This window comes from Bufo bufo, chromosome 3, assembly GCF_905171765.1.
Source record: "Bufo bufo chromosome 3, aBufBuf1.1, whole genome shotgun sequence".
NCBI classification, from domain to species: Eukaryota; Metazoa; Chordata; class Amphibia; order Anura; family Bufonidae; genus Bufo; species Bufo bufo.
The window spans coordinates 418,927,746-418,940,359 of record NC_053391.1 but is presented as its reverse complement, the minus strand read 5'-3'; positions in this window follow the sequence as shown (position 1 = coordinate 418,940,359).

Sequence of the window (12,614 nt, the reverse complement as noted above, 5' to 3'; positions counted from 1 at the left end):
GCACACTACATCCAGCACTCTGCCCTCCATGCTGGACGAGACATTGGTTTATATTTTGGCCAAAGCATAGTAAGCCACTCACCGCGTCAAGGTTGTCTCATGAGTGGGCCCTAACTCTTGTTCCTACCTGTTCATGGGCCATGACAGCCACATAAAATCCAGGGAATGCAGGTCAGCATGCAAGCCAAGTACACTTTGCTTGTAACCCCGTCCGGTGCCATTACAGCTTTCATCGGATCCAGGGATGCAAGTACCAACATGCATGCTGAACCCACCATATACTTCTCCTGGAGCCAGATGGCTAATGGTAGGTTCTATACAAGCAGACTCAGTTTTATACTGACTTTAAAACCAGCCTCAAGGACAGATTAACTGGTCAGGTGTGCAATGACTCCAAGGAGATCGCCACGCCTCCAATATATACTACAAAGAAAAAAATAAGGGGTTGGGTCAGCACAACCTGCCTGTAGGTGCACATCACTATGGCGAAATACATATACAAACGGAAAATGCAAATGTGATCGCACACTACATCCAGCACTCTGCCCTCCATGCTGGACGAGACATTGGTTTATATTTTGGCCAAAGCATGGAGGGCAGAGTGCTGGATGTAGTGTGCGATCACATTTGCATTTTCCGTTTGTATATGTATTTCGCTATAGTGATGTGCACCTACAGGCAGGTTGTGCTGACCCAACGCCTTATTTTTTTCTTTGTTATTTATATATAACTAGCTGAAGGACCCTGCTTCGCTCGGGTATATTTAATTTATTTAATTTAATGTTTGAGTGTGTCGTTAAAATATATCAACACTATCCACTATAAGTGACATCTACAGCTCCCCGCCCCGAAAACAGTGACCTCTACAGCCCCCCACCCCTTAACACTGACCCCCCCACAGTGGCCCGTCCCTTAAAATTGGACCTCCACAGCAGCCCACCCCTTAACTTTGACCTTTACAGCAGCCTTCCCTTTTAACAGTGACTTTCACAGCATACCACCCCCTTGACAGTGACCTCCACAGGGGCCCGCCCCCTTAACAGTGGCCTTTACTGGATCGGATGCGTGTCCTTTTGAACAGCTCACTCTAAGACAGCAGCACTGTACTGTCTGAGTGTGAGCTGCAGAGAGAAAGTCACCCTCCATCCCACCTCTGCGATTGACAGAAGTTGATTTTTACCTTCATTTTTTCAATCTCAGTCGGTTGAGGAGTGGGGGTGTGTGGCCTAACCACATCTGGGCGTGGCTTATCAGGACCTAGAAGTTGATTTTTAACTTCATTTTTTCAATCTCAGTCGTCTGAGCAGTGGGAGGGGTGGCCTAACCAAATTGGGGGCATGTCTTTTTGAACAGCTCACTCTAAGACAGCACCACTGTGCTGTCTGAGTGTAAGCTGCAGGGAGAAAGTCACCCACCCTCCTAACCCTGACAGAAGTTGATATTTGCCTTCATTTTTTAAATCCCCGTCGGCTCAGGAGTGGGAGAAGGAGTGGCCTAACCAGATCAGTGGCGTGGCTTAGCGGGACCTAGGGGCGGGTCTGGGCTCCTTCCTGCAAGAGTGATGCCCCTCTGGGCACCTTACTGGCTCATTTGCATACCAAATAAACTGGATTTTCAGAGGATAAAAACATCTATTGCTGGAACAAAGGAACATCTGGAAATAAGGTACTAAGTGCTATTAGGACATGACTTTACTTCAATAGCATTTATCCTGGTGACAGATTTCCTTTAAAGCTGACCTACAGCAGTGAAGATAAATGGCTGGGTTGTTATAGAAACCTGGAGTAAAATTGTGTATTTGGAGATTGGAGGACCTGCAAGCTTCTATTGGCTGATAAGGGTCATGTGACCAAGCTTCTATTGGCTAATGCAGTTTTTTTGGGAATATCTCAGGACCGGTATGTCCTAGAGAGCTGAAACCTGGTCTAAAACCTTCCTGATGTACCTGTGTGCCAAATTTCGTGATTGTAAATGCGACGGTGCGGATTTCTTTAGCGGACATACACACACACATACACTCAGCTTTATATATTAGATTACTATTACTTAATAAAAGTTTTAAAAACTATAAAAAACTGAAATTACAAAGCCCATTGTGTGTTTAAAGCATTAAAGGGGTTGTCCGGGATTGGCGACATTGCTCTAATAGTACAAGTGTGGCATACACATTACATACAAGCATGTAGTACAGATTTCTGCCGGAAGTTACTGGCTTCTTCTCCTCATTGACGTACCAGGTCCCATGCAGGCAAGCAAAGCTTCCTCTTCCGCTGCTCAGGGAGCCCGGTGACATCACTGGCAGCATAAGTAATTTATGCAGAGTGGATGGCGGGGCGGTAACTAGGCTGGCCGACATTGCGCTAAGCCCCGCCCCTCCAGTCCAGTGACGCCATTAGGCAAGGAGCTTTAGAATTAAAGGGGGTGAATATTGATGGGGGCCGGGTTACAACAGAGCAGAGAGACAGCTGTAACCACCTGATGCTGTGCTGCCCCAGGACCCACAGGGCAGTGCAGCAGGAAGTTAGGGAAAGTGCAACTGCCGTTTCATTTTTTTACACCCTAATGGTATAGTACACCCTACTGTATAAATGGTTTTGTGCTTTAAAATTTTATCGTTTTCAGTTTTACCTGATAATAACTCTCACAAATGTGTGCTACTTTGCTATTCTGCAGCCTCTTCTCACAGTGTTGTCATGTGCAGGTGTCTCCTCTGTATTATAAACAAGAGACTGGAGAGCACTGAGAGCCTGGGCTCGGGTAAAAAGTGGAGGGGGAGGGCTGCTTTAGATTGTAATATCTTCCCCTGTACTGAACATATTGCTGTCATACTTGATTTGAAATGCCAGCTTGGAATGTCAGCTTTCAAACAAAATAAAACACATATCTCTAAACCAGACCATACCAGAGATATGAGCAGTAGTGATGAGCAAGCACCAAAGTGTTCAGTCCGAACACATCACGATTTTTGTGCACTCGGCCGAGCACCCGAGTATAATGGAAGTCAATGGGAGACAACTAGAGTTGAGCGAACCCGAACTGTAAAGTTCGGGTTCGTACCGAACTTTAGGTTTTTCGGCACCCGGACCCGAACATTTAAATAAAAGTTTGGGTTCGGTGTTCGTCGATTTTTATGGCGCTTTTTGAAAGGCTGCAAAAGGCATACTACTTGCCCCAAAACTCCATCACAGCCATGCCTACTATTGGCATGGCTGTGATTGGCCAACTGCAGCATGTGACCCAGCCTCTATTTAAGCTGGAGTCACTTAGCGCCGCCCGTCACTCTGCTCGGATTAGTGTAGGGAGAGGCTGCAGCTGCTGTGAGGGAGAGATCAGGGAGCGATCTTATCAAGAACTGGTTTATGTACTCAGCGATCTACATAAAAGTGTTTTGTGGGTGCAGTGCACAATTTTTTTTAAGCCTGCCCTGAGCCAACTACTGCTGAAAATTAACATTTTTTTCTTCATTTTATCAATATCAATACCTGATCGGCAGCCATTTTATGCAACGATAGTGCACCAAGTCCAGAAATACAGCTTTGGCATACTGGGGTGAAAAAACCCTCTGATATACTGTACATCTGGGATTAGTCAAGCATAAGTGACTGTCACATTTAGGACAGAAATACAGCTATTTGTTTAGGGTGAAAAAACCCTCTAATATACTACACATCTGTGATTACACATGCATAAGTCACTGTCACATTTAGGACAGAAATACAGCTTTTTTCTTACTGGGGTGAAAAAACCCTCTGATATACTGCACATCTGTGATTACACGTGCATAAGTGATTGTCACATTAAGGCCAGAAATCCGGCTTTGGCATACTGGGGTGAAAAAACCCTCTGATATACTGCACATCTCTGATTACACGTGCATAAGTCACTGTCACATTTAGGACAGAAATACAGCTTTTTGGTTAGGGTGAAAAAACCCTCTGATATACTGCACATCTCTGATTACACGTGCATAAGTCACTGTCACATTTAGGACAGAAATACAGCTTTTTTCTTACTGGGGTGAAAAAACCCTCTGATATACAGGGAGTGCAGAATTATTAGGCAAGTTGTATTTTTGAGGATTAATTTTATTATTGAACAACAACCATGTTCTCAATGAACCCAAAAAACTCATTAATATCAAAGCTGAATATTTTTGGAAGTAGTTTTTAGTTTGTTTTTAGTTTTAGCTATTTTAGGGGGATATCTGTGTGTGCAGGTGACTATTACTGTGCATAATTATTAGGCAACTTAACAAAAAACAAATATATACCCATTTCAATTATTTATTTTTACCAGTGAAACCAATATAACATCTCAACATTCACAAATATACATTTCTGACATTCAAAAACAAAAGAAAAACAAATCAGTGACCAATATAGCCACCTTTCTTTGCAAGGACACTCAAAAGCCTGCCATCCATGGATTCTGTCAGTGTTTTGATCTGTTCACCATCAACATTGCGTGCAGCAGCAACCACAGCCTCCCAGACACTGTTCAGAGAGGTGTACTGTTTTCCCTCCTTGTAAATCTCACATTTGATGATGGACCACAGGTTCTCAATGGGGTTCAGATCAGGTGAACAAGGAGGCCATGTCATTAGATTTTCTTCTTTTATACCCTTTCTTGCCAGCCACGCTGTGGAGTACTTGGACGCGTGTGATGGAGCATTGTCCTGCATGAAAATCATGTTTTTCTTGAAGGATGCAGACTTCTTCCTGTACCACTGCTTGAAGAAGGTGTCTTCCAGAAACTGGCAGTAGAACTGGGAGTTGAGCTTGACTCCATCCTCAACCCGAAAAGGCCCCACAAGCTCATCTTTGATGATACCAGCCCAAACCAGTACTCCACCTCTACCTTGCTGGCGTCTGAGTCGGACTGAAGCTCTCTGCCCTTTACCAATCCAGCCACGGGCCCATCCATCTGGCCCATCAAGACTCACTCTCATTTCATCAGTCCATAAAACCTTAGAAAAATCAGTCTTGAGATATTTCTTGGCCCAGTCTTGACGTTTCAGCTTGTGTGTCTTGTTCAGTGGTGGTCGTCTTTCAGCCTTTCTTACCTTGGCCATGTCTCTGAGTATTGCACACCTTGTGCTTTTGGGCACTCCAGTGATGTTGCAGCTCTGAAATATGGCCAAACTGGTGGCAAGTGGCATCTTGGCAGCTGCACGCTTGACTTTTCTCAGTTCATGGGCAGTTATTTTGCGCCTTGGTTTTTCCACACGCTTCTTGCGACCCTGTTGACTATTTTGAATGAAACGCTTGATTGTTCGATGATCACGCTTCAGAAGCTTTGCAATTTTAAGAGTGCTGCATCCCTCTGCAAGATATCTCACTATTTTTGACTTTTCTGAGCCTGTCAAGTCCTTCTTTTGACCCATTTTGCCAAAGGAAAGGAAGTTGCCTAATAATTATGCACACCTAATATAGGGTGTTGATGTCATTAGACCACACCCCTTCTCATTACAGAGATGCACATCACCTAATATGCTTAATTGGTAGTAGGCTTTCAAGCCTATACAGCTTGGAGTCAGACAACATGCATAAAGAGGATGATGTGGTCAAAATACTCATTTGCCTAATAATTCTGCACGCAGTGTACTGCACATCTGTGATTACACGTGCATAAGTGATTGTCACATTTAGGCCAGAAATACACCTTTTTGGTTACTGGGGTGAAAAAAGCCTCTAATATATTGCACATCTGGGATTACACATGCATAAGTGAGTGTTACATTTAGGCCAGAAATACGCCTTTTTGGTTACTGGGGTAAAAAAAGCCTCTGATATACTGTACATCTGGGATAAGACGTGCATAAGTGAGTGTCACATTTAGGCCACAAATACCGCTGTCATATAGAGTTAAAAAAAAATTTGAGTGCAATACTTTACATCAGGGTTTTTATTGGCAGTTAATTTTTTCTAACAGACTTAATCACTTTTTACTTTGCTTTATAAACGCTAACTATGAGGCAAACATCTAATAAGGGACGCGGTCATGGTCATGCTGGTGGTGTTGGTGGAGCCTCTGGTGCAGGGAGAGGACGTGGCCGTTCTGCCACAGCTACACGTCCTATTGAACCTACTACCTCAGGTCCCAGTAGCCGCCAGAATCTACAGCGATATTTTGTCAGGCCTAATGCCGTTCTAAGGATTGTAAGGCCTGAGCAAGTACAGGTGCTAGTCAATTGGGTGGCCGACAGTGGATCCAGCACGTTCACATTATCTCCCACCCAGTCTTCTGCAGAAAGTGCACAGGTGGCGCCTGAAACCCATGCCCATCAGTCTGTCACATCACCTCCGTGCATATCGGGGAACCTGTCTGATCCTCAAGTCATGCAGCAGTCTCTTATGCTGTTTGAAGACTCTGCTGGCAGGGATTCCCAAGGGCATCCACCTAGCCCTTCCCCAGGGGTGGAAGACATAGAATGCACTGACGCACAACCACTTATGTTTCCTGATGAGGACATGGGAATACCACCTCAGCACGTCTCTGATGATGACGAAACACAGGTGCCAACTGCTGCATATTTCTGCAGTGTGCAGACCGAAAAGGAGGTCAGGGAGGAAGACTGGGTGGAAGACGATACAGGGGACGATGAGGTCCTAGACCCCACATGGAATGAAGGTCGTGCCACTGACTTTCAGAGTTCGGAGGAAGAGGCAGTGGTGAGACCGAGCCAACAGTGTAGCAAAAGCGGGAGCAGGGTGCAAAAGCAGAGCAGCCGTCGCCAAAACAGTTCGCCTGCTACTGGCCACCGTCACCAGGGACCGAGCACACCAAAGGCAGCTTCAAGGAGTTCCCAAGCATGGCACTTCACACAATGTGCTGATGACAAGACCCGAGTGGTTTGCACGCTGTGCCATCAGAGCCTGAAGCGAGGCATTAACGTTCTGAACCTTAGCACAACCTGCATGACCAGGCATCTACATGCGAGACACGTGCTGCAGTGGAGTAAGCACCTTCAAAACCAAGAAAGGGCTCAGGCTCCTCCTGCTCCCTCTTCTGCTGCTGCCTCGGCCTCTTCCTCCGCCTCTGGAGGAAGGTTGGCACCTGGCGCCCAGCAAACAGAGGATGTGCCACCAACAACACCACCTCCGTCACCAAGCATCTCCACCATGTCACTGTCACAGCTGAGGATGGGGGAAATCCTCAGCCGTGCGGTGATGGAAGATGTCCAGTCGCTACTCGCCAGGAACACAGAATCAGGGCGCAGGTCACCTCCTGTTGCGTCCCTAACGCTGACCCTGTCTCCTACCTGCATGGGCCGACCTTGATGGTAGGAGGACCCATGCGCAGGAACCTCGGATCCCTGACTTACCCTCCGACCGGTCCCTGGGCTAAGGAGCAGGGTAAGACAACCCACTCCTCCTAGGCACGGAGGAGCAGGAGTCTCACTGGCCAAGCAGCATGAAGAAGGGGGTACATAAACAGGACTATGGATAAGACAGGTGAACCAAACAGTTCCACACAAACCTGTCTCAGCCTTGCTGACTGGAACCTGTGCTAAGGAAAAGGCTGTCCACACAGACAAAGGTAAACAGCACACACATGAAGACACACAGGGACCAGGACATCCATAGCTGCATAAAAACCAAAGACACAAGACATCAACAACACATCACGGTATTAGAACTTATGACCGGAAGGGTGGCCCTAACAAGAAGATGGAAATCACAGGAGGCTTCTACAGCAAAGCATGACTGAAGCAACCAACTGAGCTATGCCAAAGTGAGAGGCTTTATAGGCCTAAAAGGCCACACCCAACGGTCAGACACACCCAGTGACATCACACACACTGGGAAGGGAGTTAACCCTTCCAGCACCACAGGAAAGGGAAAACACCAACTTAAAGGAACAGTGTCCAACACAACAAACACACTGTGGTTGTTGCCGCAGGCAGCGACATGGGTGGCAACCGTGTCCTGGGAGTCAGCCCCAAGGCCGGGACACTGCCACCACATGTACACAACGACTAACGTTGCCACGGGCAACCACAGTGCAGGAAAGGTGTCCGTGCACACCACACATAAGACAGAGTGCACACAGACATACATATCACACACACAAACTCCAAAGGGACCGCTCAAATACCTGTTGTCCGCGGCAACCACACTTGAGGCAAACTACATCAAGCCTCAAGCTGCGGTTGAAACAACAACCCAAACCGCGGGCAACTGTATGCGGCTCCCAAGGAGTCACGGCCAAAACCGTGGCCGTGACAGTCACACGGAAGCGTTCAGCTCTCCATCTCACAAACATTTGAGAGAAAAGCGTAAATTCCCACCTAGCCACACTCGATCCCTGGCCCTGAATGCCAGCATTTCTAAACTGCTGGCCTTTGAAATGCTGTCATACAGGCTGGTGGAGACGTACAGCTTCAAACAGCTCATGTCGCTTGCTGTCCCACAGTACGTCATTCCCAGCCGCCACTACTTCTCCAGGAGAGCCGTGCCCTCCCTGCACAACCAAGTATCGGATAAAATCAAGTGTGCACTGCGCAACGGCATCTGTGGCAAGGTCCACCTAACCACAGATACGTGGACCAGTAAGCACGGCCAGGGACGCTATATCTCCCTAACTGCACACTGGGTAAATGTAGTGGCGGCTGGGCCCCAGGCGAAGAGCTGTTTGGCGCTCGTCCTTCATTCTTTGCCTCCTGATGCCTCCTCTTCCTACTCTGCTTCCTCCTCCTCTTCTACCACCTCCTCATCGGGTTAGCGACAGACCTTTCTCACCAACTTTAGCACAGCCAGGGGTAAATGTCAGCAGGCCGTTCTGAAACTGATGTGTTCGGGGGACAGGCCCCACACTGAGCAGGAGTTGTGGCAGGGTAGAGAACACAGACAGATGAGTGGTTGCTGCCAGTGGGCCTCAAGCCCGGCCTGGTGGTGTGTGATAATGGGCGAAATCTCGTTGCAGCTCTGGGACTAGCCGGTTTGACGCAAATCCCTTGCCTGGCGCATATGCTGAATTTAGTGGTGCAGAAATTCATTCACAACTACCCTGACATGTCAGAGCTGCTGCGTAAAGTGCGGGCCATCTGTGCACGCTTTTGGTGTTCTCACCCTGCTGCTGCTCACCTGTCAGCGCTGCAGCGTAACTTCAGCCTTCCCGCCCACCAGGTTGAACTCCATCTTGCACATGCTGGAGAGACTGTGCGAGCATCAGCAGGCCATAGTGGAGTTTCAGCTGAAGCATGCACGGGTGAGTCGCACTGCAGAACAGCACCACTTCACCACCAATGACTGGGCCTCCATGCGAGACCTGTGTGCCCTGTTGCGCTGTTTCGAATACTCCACCAACATGGCCAGTGGCGATGACGCCGTTATCAGCGTTACAATACCACTTCTATGTCTCCTTGAGAAAACACTTAGGGCGATGATGGAAGAGGATGTGGCCCAGGACGAGGAGGAGGAAGAGGGGTCATCTCTAACACTTTCAGGCCAGTCTTTTAGAAGTGGCTCAGAAAGAGGATTTTTGCAACAGCAGAGGCCAGGTACAAATTTGGCCAGTCAGGGCCCACTACTGGAGGACCCGGAGGAGGAGGATGAGGAGGATGGGGATGAAGCATGTTCACAGCGGGGTGGCATCCAGTTCGGGCCCATCACTGGTGCGTGGCTTGGGGGATACGGAGGACGCAGACGATACGCCTCCCACAGAGGACAGCTTGTCCTTACTATGCTGCAGTGCCTACGCAACGACTGCAGAGTTGCCCACATTTTAACGTGTGCTGACTACTGGGTGGCCACCCTGCTGGATCCCCGTTACAAAGACAATGTGCCGTCCTTAATTCCCTCACTGGAGCGTGATCGGAAGATGCGCGACTACAGGCGCAGGCTGGTAGACGCGGTCCTGAGAGCATTCCCGACTGACGCCGGGGGACAAGTAGAAGTACAAGGCGAAGGCAGGGGAGGAGGAAGAGGTCGCCAACGCAGCTGTGTCAGCACCTCAGAAGGCAGGGTTAGCATGGCCGACATGTGGAAAAGCTTTGTCACCTCGCCGCAACAACCGGCCCCAACTGCTGATATGGAGCGTGTTAGCAGGAGGCAGCATTTGAACAACATGGTGGAACAGTACCTGTGCATACGACTACACGTACTGACTGATGGTTCTGTCCATTCAACTTCTTGGTCTCCAATTTGTCCACATGGCTTGCCCTGTATGCCTTGGAGGTGCTGGCCTGCCCTGCAGCCAGTGTACTCTCTGAACGTGTATTTAGCACGGCAGGAGGCGTCATTACAGATAGACGCAGCCGCCTGTCCACAGCCAACGTGGACAAGCTCACGTTCATTAAAATGAACCAGGCTTGGATCCCACAACACTTGTCTGTACCTTGTGCAGAATAGATACCATCAAACATACATTCTTGTACTCAAGTCAACTGCAATGATTCTTTGTTTTCTTTTTTTTATTTGTCCCAATATTTTGGGGGCTACCTACCCAATAAAAAAAAAACTTTGTTGGCTACCTGTTCCTCCTCCATTGCTGCCTCCACCTACAACACCACATTCACCGCCTTTTCAACCTCCTACTCCATATCCACCTCCTTCCCTGAGTTGCAGGTTAATGATTTGTAATTCTTAATTATTTTATTTCATTTTAAGTTATTTACCTATCCACATTTGTTTGCAGAGCAGTTGCCATGCTCTTAAGCACATTTTACTGCCTTTTACATCCCTCTAACCTTTTCAACCTATTTTAGAGCCATTTTAATTTTAAAAAGTGGCAATTTTAGTGCCCTAAATTGAAAAAATTCTTATTTTCAATTGTCGGGTGACATTTTTTGCGTATACAAACCCCTGCTGTGCCTGGGTGACAGGGGCCTAAATCTCTCAAAATCCTCTGTTGTATTGCTGGGTGACATATACCCCCTTTTGCCGTGAATGAACCGCTGCTCTGCATTGCTGACAGGGGCCTAAATCTCTCAAAATCCTCTGTTCTATTGCTGGGTGACATGAACCCCCTTTTTCTGTGAATGAACCCCTACTGTGCCTGGGTGACAAGGGCCTAAATCTCTCAAAATCCTCTGTTGTATTGCTGGGTGACATGAACCCCCTTTTGCCATGAATGAACCCCTGCTGTGCCTGGGTGACAGGGGCCTAAATCTCTCCAAATCCTGTTGTATTGCTGGGTGACATGTACCCCCTTTTGCCATGAATGAACCCCTGCTCTTCATTGCTGACAGGGAACTAAATTTTGTGAAAACAACTGTTACTGATCGGAAGATGCGCGACTACAAGCGCACGCTGATGATAGCATTCCCATCTGACAGCAGGGGCACAGTGGAAGCACAAGGCGAAGGCAGAGGAGGAGGAAGAGGTCGCCAACGCAGCTGGGGCACCGCCAGCACCTGAAAAGGCAGGGTTAGCATGGCCCAAATGTGGAAAAGCTTTGTCAGCCTTGGAGGTGCTGACCTGCCCTGCAGCCAGTGTATAGCGTGAACGTGTGTTTAGCATGGCAGAGAGCATTATCACAGGCCACAGCCAATGTGGACAAGCTTACATTTATTAAAATGAACCAGGCATGGATCCCACAGGACTTGTCCGTACCTTGTGCAGAATAGACATTTATACCAGCCTCAACCATCCATTCTTGTACTCAAGTGCACTTATTCTTTGTTTTATTTTCTTATATGTCCCGAACCTGCCGAACCCGAACATCCAGGTGTCCGCTCAACTCTAGAGACAACCAGGCACCCCCTGCTCGGATGAGGGGAGGGTGCCTGGACCATAAGAAAAGGTCTGAAAGTGATGCGAACATGTCTGGATGCATCTTGGACACCATTGTCACTGCTGGGAACCATGTTGTCCAAGTTCTACACCACTTTAACAGACTGAGGGAAAAAAACGCCCCCACAAAAAAAAAAATCCTTTTTAGAGGAAAAATTGTTAGGAAACATACTTTCCTGTAGATTCAATTGTATATACAGTGTAAGTGCTGCCAAAAATTTCAAGGAAGAAGAGATTCAGCCGGTATATCACATAAAGGAGGGCCTCATTCACATGGTGCTACAATTGTTCAGGTAGTGGGACTCCTACACTCATAAAGCCTATGCACTAAGTGAAAGGGCTGCCAAAAATTACAAGGAACTGGCACATAAAGGAGGGCATCATACACACCCTTTAAAAATTATCATTGATGACCTGCTGGTAACCCTCAAAAACATTAGGAGCAAGGGCCTGCTGATCTGACCACCTAAGAAATTAATTGACCCGGTCAGCACAGGCTACCAAGAAAGAATGAACAATTTCTAATTTTTGGGTTCCAAAGAACGTCACATAGCAGAGTTAGCGCAGGGAATGGCGGTCAGCATTTGTTGCCTCTTTACATTATGGAACTGTACCACAATTACAAGCTGCTATCTGACTATCTTGGAATTGTATTGTCTACCCCAAAGAAAGATCTAGGGAAAGTGGCACATACAATGAAAAAAAGGAATACAATTGTAATTCCTCCAGGCCCCAAATGCGAAAGGGTCTAATATCTCCTGAAAAGGCATCTGCAAAGGAGAGAGGAGAAAATATAGTCAAGCCTGACATATTTTTTTAAAAAAACATTGAAATATTTACCCCTGTGCCACTATATAAAAACTAGAATTCTGTAAAAAA